The sequence below is a fragment of the Cololabis saira genome, chromosome 14, assembly GCF_033807715.1.
Source record: "Cololabis saira isolate AMF1-May2022 chromosome 14, fColSai1.1, whole genome shotgun sequence".
NCBI classification, from domain to species: Eukaryota; Metazoa; Chordata; class Actinopteri; order Beloniformes; family Belonidae; genus Cololabis; species Cololabis saira.
This window is the reverse complement of record NC_084600.1, coordinates 45,136,038-45,148,776: the sequence shown is the minus strand read 5'-3', so window position 1 is coordinate 45,148,776 and position 12,739 is coordinate 45,136,038. Positions and strand designations below refer to the sequence as shown.

Below are 12,739 nucleotides of genomic sequence, written 5' to 3'. Positions count from 1 at the left end.
ACTGCAATCCTTTCTTTTCTGCAAAACAAATTTCTGGAAAGCAGGACCCGGATACTTTACCACCAATTTATGATAGTTACCGAAGACTACCACTTTTCTTTTAAACCGTTTTAGTACTCTGTGAGCGTAGCTTATCAGCAGCTCAAGCCTGCGCTATCGTGACGGGGATTGAGGAACTAAGCTAGCAGCAGCTAGCAGAAGCTAATTAGCAGCAAGATGCCTCCCTTTTCCTTTTCCATGGATGGTTACCACAAACTGCTCCAGAAGATAGCAGTACTGGAAACAAAAATTCACAGGCTCGAAGTGAATAGGGAGATAAATGGACAATATGGGAATGAATCTACTCTGACGACTTCCCAAAACAGTGAAAGGGAGCAGGCTAACAGAAAGCTAACTAACACCACCAAGACACAACAGGAGCCAAGTATAAAAGGTAATAAATCAACAAGCCCTCCCTGGAACTCTCTTGGTGCGAAGCCAAAGCATTACAAATCGCCTCCCTCAGATCTGAGAAGACGGTTATCAGGCAGAACCTGGCACCTGCTGACCTTGGACGACATAGAGTGGCCTGCACTTCCATCGCACAGCAATGACTCTTCAACCCCAGTACCCGGCAAGAGGTGGAAGGCTACAACAAAAGCTAAGAGCAAATCACCCCAAGACACAGGGATTCTACTGGAGAACAGATTTATTCCACTCTCTCAAATTCCTGACTCCCTGAGAGAAGGCTCATCTTCCGGCTCCAGAGACAGGTATGACGCTAAATCCATTGCTAAAGGGCTACAGGCAGAGCTAACGTCTGGGCCTCGTACGCTGATAGTAGGCAACGGAGCTGTGAATGAGATAAAATCCTTTTGCAGCAAAAAAACTCAAAAGTACTGTGTTTTACCAACGACATGGTGTTTGACAGTGTTGTGCATGAACGCGTTCAAATCAACGCGTTCATTGAACACGTTCATTTCTGTGAGAACGTTGAACTGACGCAACGTATTTGCAAATAAAGAACTAGAACATGAACTTGTTCATTCTGCAAATCACGAACTGGAATTTTAACTGTTCAGCTTATGTGAGTTTCAGCTTCAGTGTTTAGGTCCAATTATTACGGAATAATCCTTCTCATTTCACCAGCGGGCGGCGCGCACATTTAAAATACTCAACGAGCCCGTTGCAGTCTTAACGAATGATGCCTGAATTATGGTTCCGCGTTACACCAACGCAGAGCTACGGCGTAGGCTCTGCGTCGGTGTAACGCGGAAACATAAATCAGCCTTGACGGGTGAAGAGAGACGTTGCAGACGCAGCGTCAGCGAGCCGTCAGATGATGATCCGTTTATCATTATCTGCAGGAATTTTACACATCGTCTCCCAAAGAGTCCGACGGTAGAAATCTAACCTTTCTTTGCAAATATGTTCACCTGCACTGAGAAAAAAAGTCTGAACGTCTGCCTCGTCAACTTCAAATCTGAAACGTCATGTGGAGTTAAAGCATCTGTCCAGTGGGAGAAAATATCTGCGAGTCCTTAACAATCAAAAAAGTTCCCAGAAAGACCAAAAAGACCCAACAGCCCCAAACGACCCCAGTCCCACTGCTGCACCTTCAGGGGTTTGATTTACCAGCAACAGGTAGACACACTGATAATGGACTACAATGTTGGAGATTTACAGCCTCTAAAGTTGAAAAGCCACTAGAACAATACATGATTGTTTACAGCAGGGTCTCCAATCCTGATCCTCGGGACCCCTGTATGTGTCCTGCATGTTTTAGCTGTTTTCTTGCATCATCACACCTGATTCTAATTAATGATCATCATCAGCTTTTCCAGGTCTGCACAAGTCTGTTAATGACAGTCATTTATATCAGGGTTCTGAGGGGAAATATCTAAAACATGCAGGACAGGGGTCCTGAGGACCAGGGCTGAAGACCACTGGTATACAGTGAACAGTTTTAGGATAGGGGGGCTTTTCATTCGTACTTCTCACCTAAAAATATTGAAATGAACTGATTTTGAACTAATTCAAAATGAAAATGGTGAACTATGAACGTGAACTGTTCATTTTTAAACTATGTGAACTGAACATTGCAACTAGTTCATGAGAAGTATGAACTTGCACAACACTGGTGTTTGATATCACAAAGAAGATCCGGAGCATTGCTGTGGAGCATCCGACAGCTAAAGCTGTCGTCATACACACATGAGCCCTTGATGTTGTGAAGCAAAAATCGGAGATATTAAAGCAAGACTTCACTGATCTGATGAGCACAGTTGCATGCTTAAATACTGAGGTGTTTTTCAGTGGACCTGTACCGACGGTTTGGCAAGGAGATGAGAGATTCGGCAGGCTGAGGATGCTTAACAGACGGCTCAAAGATGCATGTGCTGCTCAATCAATTAATTTTATTTACAATTTCCACATCTTTTGGGGTCGCAGACATCTCTTTAAGGCAGGTGGCTCACGCAGGAGGACAGTTGCTAAGCAGCAACATTTTTTATCATCTACGTCACAAACAAGCAGCCCCCGTGAACAACAAGAGGCAGGATGTTCCAAAACAACCGATAAGACGATGCTGTGGTGAGAACGCTGAAACAATGACTGACCACGGAGAACAGAGTCAGAGAGAAACTGCAGGGTCATCATCCTTATCCTCACCCCAACAGGGGGAGTCTCCCCCAGCCCCAACAGGAGACACCCAACCCTCACCCCCCCAGAGCCCACCCAGCTTTCTCTCTCCAGGCAGTCAGGACTCCCCACTTCTGGAATTTACTGACAGGATGAAGAACCTTGTAAACATTGGAATACAGCTAACACCATGCCAAAATCCTTTATTTAACCCCCCACATCACCCAACCCCTCCCAAACCACCACCCCGGAATCAGCGGTCAACCAAAAGTTTGATTCCTTTGAATATGTTGCCATTCAGTTAAAATCCCCCTATGAAGCAATCTTAGTGACCATCTACAGACCCCCCAAATATGATGCAAGGTTTTTTGATGAGTTTGCCAAACTACTGTCAATTATGTACATGGATTTTGATTGTGTTGTTTTAGTGGGTGATTTTAACATTCATGTTGATAATCCTAAAGAAAGGTTTATGTTTATGTTTATGTTTATTGAAGGATCCCCATTAGAGACACATGACTGAGCCTCTAGTCTTCCTGGGGTCCTGAATAAAACAAATACAATACAAATGTACAGCTAAAAATACAATTTAAAATAAAAACAGAAAATAAAAATAAAAAATAAAATAAAATACAAAGAACACAGATACAAAGAACAAATTCACATTATAAATCAAAAGAACGGATTTACAAATCACCGTTATGTACTTGGCAAATTGGCTAGGTATATCTTGATATTCTTTTTGAAAGTAATTTTGCTATGTATTGTAGAAAATATATTTTTGGGCAGTGCATTCCAGAGGGTTATTGACCTATATATACCAGTATGTTTCAGACAGTTTGATTTAGGTGTTGTTTGTATTCTTATGTTACCAGAAGCTGCTCCCCTGGTGTTGTAACCATGTTCAGAAGTCATTTCTAACTGGTGAGCCAAGCTATACGGCTTGCCAGTGGAAATAATGTTCCGCAGTAGCATTATAAGACTCACTGCTAATTTCTTTTCAACCATTAGCCATGCCAGATGTTCATGCATATAACTAATACTTGTCATGTATGAACAGCCTAATGCCAGACGAGCCGCTTTATTATGCGCAATCTGCAACTTTTTCAAATCAGATTGTGTAGCTGATGACCAGATAACAGGGCAGTATTCTAAATGAGACAAAACCAAAGAATGAATAACAGATTTCATTATCGAGGGAGTGATGAAAGCAGAACACTTCCTAGTCATCCCAATTCCTCTTCCCATTTTGACGACAATATTATTTATATGTTTGGACCAAGATAGAGAGCTATCTATAGTTACTCCCAGAAGTTTTATAGTGTTCACCTGTTCTATTTGTGTGGTGCCAATTGACAGTTTTAACTGAGGACTCTTACCTAACATGTGTCTAGATCCAAGCACAATGGCCTTTGTCTTAGAAATATTTAACACCAGCTTGTTGCACTCAATCCATTTGTAAATGTCTGCTAAAGCCATATTTAAGGTGTCAGTTACAGCTTGCTCAGATGTGTCCGCGCTATATAATGTTGTGTCATCGGCATACAAAATTGTATTAACATTATTTATACCCAATGGTAAATCGTTTGTGAAAATAGAGTATAACAAAGGCCCTAGGCAGCTACCTTGTGGAACTCCACAGTTAATGGGGTTCCATTTTGAATAGCTGCCATTAAAGAAGACACTCTGTTTCCTCCCTGAGAGATAATGAATAAACCAAGATAAGGCATTGGAGGTGAAACCATAACACTGTAACTTATCTACAAGCAAGGTGTGATCAATTACATCAAAAGCAGCACTAAAATCCAGCATAACAGCACCTACTAATTTCCTATTATCCATAGAAGATAACCAATCGTCATTCATTTGTAAAAGTGCAGTGCTTGTGGAATGACCTTCCCTGTAAGCATGCTGGAAGGGTGAGAGTAAATCATTATTGGAAAAGTAGTCCATGACCTGTTTGAATACAATTTTTTCTATTATTTTGCTTAGCAACGGTAAAATACTGATAGGACGGCTGTTTGGACCAGAACATTTTTTATTCTTGTCTTTTGGAAGTGGGATGATTTTAGCATCCTTCCATACTGTTGGATGTACCCCTCTATTTAAACACTGATTGAATATATGACATATAGGAGTAGCTACAGAATGTACCACAAGATTCAATATTCTACTGTCTAAGTTGTCTGTACCAGAACAAGTGGAATCTGCTTGTGACATGATTAATTTCAGAACCGTTTCCCTATCAATCTGATTAAAGCTAAAGAGACAGTTTTTGTCTTTCATAATGTCTTTCTTTATAAGTGTATGTGATAGTGAACCATCGCTACTTTGTTGACCTTCTCTTAATTTATCAACTTTATTTTAAAAAAAATCATTAAAATGGTTTGCAATATCATATGGTTTTGTCATGAACTTCCCCCCAGATTGTATGAATGAAATTGATGTATTTGATTTTCTGCCCATTATTTCATTCAGTGTTGACCATAGTTTTTTCCCATCATTTTTTGTTTCATTAATCCTATGTTTATAATACTCTTTCTTTTTCTTTGTATTTAACCTTGTTACTTTGTTCCTTAATTGACAGTAGATTTGTCTGTCTGATTCCAAACCCAGTTTGTTTGCTGTTTTCTTTGCATTATCCCTCAATGTCATTAAATCAAAGATCTCTTTATCCAGCCATGGAGCACCTTTCATCCTTACAGTAAATTTCCTAAATGGTGCATGTCTATCTACTATTTCCATGAGCAGATTCATAAATACAAGTGCTATTTCAGGGTTGTTCTCATTGCACACTATAGACCAGTCCACTTGTTCAACCTCACCGACAAACACTTCCTTATTGAAGTGTTTGTAGGATCTCTTGTTGATAATTTGATTACCTCCTTTTGGGATTTTAGTAGTCCTAGACAGTGCAACCAAATTGTGATCGCTAAATCCTACCGCTATTGAAACTGCTTTAGAACAACGTTCTGGAAAGTTTGTAAATATGAGGTCCAAACATGTAGAAGAAGTACTGCCATGCTTATTAGTGAAAATCCGAGTTGGTTGAGATACCATTTGTGTCATATTGCATGCTTGAGCCATAGATAACAGCTTAACTTTCATATTACACTTATCAGAATGCCAATTAATATTCATGTCTCCTAAAAAGTATACTTCTCTGTTTCCATCTGAGGCTTTATCCACCATACTGCATACATCTGACAGATAATTAATGTCAGCATTGGGGGGTCTATAACAGCATCCTACAAGAAATGGTTTAGTGTGTGGTAGATGTACCAGAACCCATACTGCCTCAACACTGCCATCTATGGTTAGATCATCCATGGGTTCAGCAGGGATATGACTTTGAATATTGCCACACCACCACCATATCTATTTCTGTCTCTTCTGAATATATTGTAGCCCTGTATTGACACCTCTGCATTATCAAATGAGGGTTCAAGATGGGTTTCTGATACAGTAAAAATATGGATATTATGCTGACTAGCCAGGCGCTGGACCTCATGAGCTTTATTTCTGAGACTACATACATTTAGATGAGCCATTAATAGGCCTTTTGTTGGAAATTTAGACATAGCAACTATGTGAAATAATACAGCCTCCTTTAACACTCTGCCAAGTATTTAAATTATATACATTACGGCCATATATTAACAAGTACATTAACAAGTGTATGCCAAAAACATGGTCATATTGAGTATATTTGAAATTACAAGAGAAAAGTATATAATAGAAAATAGCATTAACAATGTTCTTTACTCTGTTAAAATTATCCAGAGTCCAAACCATGATACACAGTAAGTCAACTGGTTACCATAACCATGACAACATGACCCCTCTATACAGACCCATTATCACTCCCCTGCTGTCTACCAGGGCGAATAATGAGCTTGTCATGTCGCAAAACAGCATAAAGACCATTATTTCTTGACTCCTTCATCTTTGGTAGTAGCTCCTTTCTCTTTAGTCTAACAGCTTCTGTGTAATCTTCATTAATGAATATATTTTTGCCTTTGAGTTTATTTGCTCTTCCTAGCACCATTTCCCTATCCTTGAACCTCAGGAGCTTAACAACAATGGATCGTGGCCTGTCCTTTTTCTTTACAGACCCCTGATCCCCCCGTTAGCCTCAGCATTTACACTCAACCTTTTCCCTGTGCGATGGGCCCTTTCAATCTCCATCTTTCTAGGGTCTAGATCGAGATTTTTACTGAACATATCCCTCACTTTCTGTTCAGTGTCAGCCCATTTTTCCCCATCATCCTCTGGAATTCCGTCAATGATAAGGTTATTTCGCCTAGATTGACTCTCAAGATATTCAGCTTTAGAATCTGATGAGATGAAGGATTCCCCTAGGCTCCCAATGTCCCTGCCAAATGTTTTGCAGTCCAACGACAGCTTGTTGCATGACTCTTTGAGATTGTCTACATCCTTCTGTGTGAATTGGAGGCTAGTTTTAATTCCCTCCACCTCTTTCAGAATGCCATCCAGCCTTTTACTGGTGTTATCCATGATGGTATTCACAAAGCTCTTGTAGCTGCTCTCAAGTTGATTCAAGGATTCTTTAAAAAAGTCTTTCTGTTGCTCCAGTAGCTCATGTAACTGAGCCATTGACACATTTTTAGCCATAATAGAACGTGCTGACCTGGTGCTGCCGAGTAGAGCCCGGTGTTAGCTAGGCTACCGCTGGCCTGGTGGAGCCCAGTAGGCTTGGTAAAGCCCGGTTGGCCTGGTGGATCCCTGTAGTAGCCTGGTGAGGCCCACGATGTACCAGTCTCAGTGCAGCTTCTGGATGCCAGGGTAGTAGTAGTAAATATTTATTTCGGTCAATCACAAACAAAAATGAAAAAACAACAAACAAGATAACACAGGTTTTTCCCTGGTCAACATTGTGATTTGACCGAAAAGGTCTGGGCTTGAAGCATAAAGCTTATCTTGCCCACCTTTTAACAGAATAAAATATACAAAAAAACAAATGAAGTATCATAAGTCTACACAGAATAATAATAATAGTAATAATAATAATAATAATAATAATAATAGTTATAATAATAGTAATAATAATAATAATAACAATAATAATGATGGTGATGATAATAGTAATAGTAATAATGATAATAATAATAGCAATAATATGATAATAATAATAATGATAGCTCTGAAAACAGAAAGTGAAAAGATGCTAAGGAAACCGGCAAAACCAATGTAAGTTGTCTTTTTATCTCGTGCATGTGTGCATTCTTCATTGTTTGTTTATTGTGTTTCTATATATGTGTCCATTACCTTTGCTTTGAATAATATTTTGTATGCTTTTATTGAATTTGCTAGTTTAAGGTCATTTTCTAATGAGTTCCACAGTTTTACTCCTAAAACAGAAATACATCTTCCCTTTGCGTTTGTTCTAACTGTTGTTGTGTCAAACATTGCAGTTCCCCTGAGGTCGTGTTTGCCCGCTCTTGGCTTGAACAGTTCCTGCATGCAGCCCGGAAGTAAATTGTTGTAAGCCTTGTATATTATAACAGTGGTGTTCAGATTAACTATGTCCTGGAATTTAAGTGTATTGTTATGAATGAAAAGCGGGTTTGTTGGTGCAAGATACTCAGCCAAGTTTACAATTCTAATTGCTTTTTTTTGTAAAATATAAATGGGTTGAGTTATTGATTTGTACGTATTCCCCCACACTTCCACACAATAAGTCAGGTATGGGAGTAGTAGGGATCTGTATAGTACTTGTAATGATCTTTTATTTACAATACCTTTCATTTTATATAATATAGCTATTGTTTTAGATAATTTTCTTTTTAAGGTATTAAGTTGGGGGGGTATATGCCGCTGTTGCTACTGCTGCTGGTGCTGGCCCGGTGGTGGTAGCCGCCGCTGTTGCTACTGCTGCTGCTGCTGGTGCTGGTGCTGCTGCTGGTGCTGGCCCGGTGGTGGTAGCCGCCGCTGTTGCTACTGCTGCTGCTGCTGCTGGCGCTGGCCCGGTGGTGGTAGCCGCCGCTGTTGCTACTGCTGCTGCTGCTGCTGGCGCTGGCCCGGTGGTGGTAACCACAGGTGCTCTGCTCACAGGTGCTCTGCTCACAGGTGCTCTGCTCACAGGTGCTCTGCTCACAGGTGCTCTGCTCACAGGTGCTCTGCTCACAGGTGCTCTGCTCACAGGTTTATGCTGTTTTTAGTATGTTTTACTAGGTCTTTTAGTTCTGTTCATATCTTGTTTATTGTTTCTTAGTTTTCAGCTCCAGTGTTCTCCTCATGGGGCCCTCCACGCCGGGAGCCTGGTCTGCCTACGGGGGTCTGTCTGTCCTGGCCTGGATAGTTGGGGGTCCTGCTCCAGGGCCTGGATAGTTGGGGGTCCTGCTGTCCAGGGCCTGGATAGTTGGGGGTCCTGCTGTCCAGGCCTGGATAGTTGGGGGTCCTGCTCCAGGGCCTGGATAGTTGGGGGTCCTGCTCCAAGGCCTGGATAGTTGGGGGTCCTGCTCCAAGGCCTGGATAGTTGGGGGTCCTGCTGTCCAGGCCTGGATAGTTGGGGGTCCTGCTCCAGGGCCTGGATAGTTGGGGGTCCTGCTCCAGGGCCTGGATAGTTGGGGTCCTGCTCCAGGGCCTGGATAGTTGGGGGTCCTGCTCCAGGGCCTGGATAGTTGGAGGTCCTGCTGTCCTGGCCTGGATATTTGGGGGTCCTGCTCCAGGGCCTGGATAGTTGGGGGTCCTGCTCCAGGGCCTGGATAGTTGGGGGTCCTACTGTCCTGGCCTGGATAGTTGGGGGTCCTGCTGTCCTGGCCTGGATAGTTGGGGGTCCTGCTCCAGGGCCTGGATAGTTGGGGGTCCTGCTGTCCTGGCCTGGATAGTTGGGGGTCCTGCTGTCCTGGCCTGGATAGTTGGGGGTCCTGCTTCAGGGCCTGGATAGTTGGGGGTCCTGCTCCAGGGCCTGGATAGTTGGGGGTCCTGCTCCAGGGCCTGGATAGTTGGGGGTCCTAGTGTCCAGGCCTGGATAGTTGGGGGTCCTGCTCCAGGGCCTGGATAGTTGGGGGTCCTGCTTCAGGGCCTGGATAGTTGGGGGTCCTGCTGTCCTGGATAGTTGGGGGTCCTGCTCCAAGGCCTGGATAGTTGGGGGTCCTGCTGTCCTGGATAGTTGGGGGTCCTGCTCCAAGGCCTGGATAGTTGGGGGTCCTGCTGTCCTGGCCTGGATAGTTGGGGGTCCTGCTGTCCTGGATAGTTGGGGGTCCTGCTCCAAGGCCTGGATAGTTGGGGGTCCTGCTGTCCTGGATAGTTGGGGGTCCTGCTGTCCTGGCCTGGATATTTGGGGGTCCTGCTCCAGGGCCTGGATAGTTGGGGGTCCTGCTCCAGGGCCTGGATAGTTGGGGGTCCTACTGTCCTGTCCTGGATAGTTGGGGGTCCTGCTCCAGGGCCTGGATAGTTGGGGGTCCTGCTGTCCTGGCCTGGATAGTTGGGGGTCCTGCTCCAGGGCCTGGATAGTTGGGGGTCCTGCTCCAGGGCCTGGATAGTTGGGGGTCCTGCTCCAGGGCCTGGATAGTTGGGGGTCCTGCTGTCCTGGCCTGGATAGTTGGGGGTCCTGCTCCAGGGCCTGGATAGTTGGGGGTCCTGCTCCAGGGCCTGGATAGTTGGGGGTCCTGCTCCAGGGCCTGGATATTTGGGGGTCCTGCTCCAGGGCCTGGATAGTTGGGGGTCCTGCTCCAGGGCTTTATAGCCGTGGTGTGGGCCCCTGTCTGTCTGGGTCGGGGGTGTCTCTGCGGTGGCGTCCCCTGTAGTCGTGGGCTTGGACAGCTCTCGGTGTGGATGGCTCCCATAGGACGGTGTTTCCTCACCTGGTCTATCAGCTCAGCTCATACGGGGAGTGGGGGGGTCAAGGGGGATTTTTTTTATGTATTAATGTAAAGTACTTTGTGTTGCACTCCAGCTGCAGGAAAAGTGCTATATAAATAAATACAGTTACGCTCATTACACCGGAAAGACAGGATTTATTGATTTATCTAAGATGTGATTGTATTGATAATCATGTTGCGGTGGTTGATATGCGGTGTGGTGCGGTGGACTGCTTTATGTAAAACTTAAACTTAAACTAAAAAAATAAACTCTTGAATTTTCTCTTGAAGTCAAATCAAACACATCTAGAAACATTGTTCATCATGTTCTGGGTCTCTGGAAAGATCCTAGATACAACTTCTGTTGTAATAGACGCTATATAAATAAAATTGAATTGAACACACACATAGTCATACATACACGCATACACACACATAGATATATAGACTGGCTTGTTCACTTGCATGCTTGTAGTTTTTGGGGTTAGTTAACGGTAGTGGTAGCTTAGCTCAGACCGTGTTCGGATCCCGATATTTAGGTCGATTGCTGCTCGTGTTTTGGTCGGCTCTGTGTCGGTTTCGTGTTTCGTTTGTGGTTTTTGTTGCAGATTTTCAGTGCTTGAGGTGAGGCCTCCGTGTGTTCCAGCTTCCTGGATTGGCAGTGGATGTCGCCCCCCCACCCCAAAAAAAAAAAATCACTGGGTTTGTATGTGTGTATGTATGTGTATGCGTATGTATGCGTATATATATGTATATATTAAATATAGTAATAATGCACATATATATGCCTCTGGTTTTTACCGGCATTAATATGTGTGCAGACAAGGTTAAAAAAAAAGAAAAGAAAAAAAATAATAATTGAATTGAATCATGGAATGGGAATGGGCTCCAAACGTTGGAGCTTCAAACTAACATCGTTCAAACTTCCATAAAACAACAGTTTTCAATAGAAACAACAAAGCTGAACAATATTCAGCTTTTCAGTATAAACTGTCCTGAAATCCATCCATCCATTATCTATACCCGCTTTATCCATTGCAGGGTCACGGGGGGCTCACACCTAAGGGCAATTTAGAATCACCAATTAACCTACTAGCATGTTTTTGGACTGTGGGAGGAAACCAGAGTACCTGGAGGAAACCCACGCAAGCACGGGGAGAACATGCAAACTCCACACAGAAAGACCCTGCCGGGCCAGGGAGTTGAACCGGGAACCTTCTTGCTGTGAGGCAACAGTGCTAACCACTACGCCACCGTGCTGTCCTGAAATCATGATTCAACTGCATGTTAAAAATAATGCAGCAAAGTTTTGGCAACAAATTCGATCAAATCTGATCAATCAGTTATTTCCAGTTATTTGAGACTGAAATCATCATATAAATACAGTTTACCGATCTGTTAAAATGTAGATAAAACAGGAACCAGGAGGACAGGAAATGTTCAGAGACAGGAAGTTCAGCACACACACATCTGTTCTTATAAGGACCTTCTATACTTCTGTTATGTGTTTCCATCTGAACCCAAACCTCAGATCTCACGTCATACCTCAGCAGGACTCCAAACAGAACCACAGAAATGACATTTAAACAGCAGAAGAAGACTGAAGCAACACTAACCTGGTCTCCTCTGCTGCTCCATCCACATCAACATGGACTCTGAACTCTGAACACTTTCCTGTTAGAATCAGAGCTGCACTTCCTCCTGCAGTTGCAAGAAACCACGTGACTTTCAAGAAGCGTGCGCTCGTGTGTGTGTGTGTGTGTGTGTGTGTGTGTGTGTGTGTGTGAGAGAGAGAGAGAGAGAGAGAGAGAGAGAGAGAGAGAGAGAGAGAGAGAGCACGTCGCGGTGGTGGTCGTCAAAGTTAAAGTTCTTTGACAAATATTTTTATTGACTTTTTCAATTACAGTACAAAGACAAAAAACAGAACAAAACAGAACAAGGCACATTAATACGTACACTTGAAGATATTCCAAATGTAAAGATGTAATGAATGATCAACATGTACATACACAGATGGAAAGACATTGGAACCAAATAATATAATATGTAACAATACAAGACTTGTACATACATACATACATAACATAACATACATTGTACATAATAAGTAGTACCAGTTGTAGTAGCAGTTGTAGTACCAGTAGCAATGTTCCCTCTAAGCTGCGCGCGTGCGCAATCGCGCACTGCCCGCATATTCTCAGCTCACAAAAAAATCTATCCAGCGCAGTGCTTTAAGTGGGCCGGTACGCACCGGTACAGAGTACTCCCACTTCTCAATATTAGCCTCTGGCGTA

General features: G+C 43.2%; 1 protein-coding gene across 1 annotated transcript in view; it reads right to left on the bottom strand.

Annotated features, from left to right (window-relative positions):
• Positions 1 to 12,080, bottom strand: part of LOC133459406 (protein NLRC3-like) — a 39,433-nt gene extending 27,353 nt beyond the window's left edge. Inside the window, exon 1 of the mRNA XM_061739301.1 lies at positions 12,062 to 12,080. The gene's annotated coding sequence lies outside the window, so the exon portion shown is untranslated. The remainder of the gene's footprint in view (positions 1 to 12,061) is intronic.
• Positions 12,081 to 12,739: the final 659 nt, after the last annotated feature.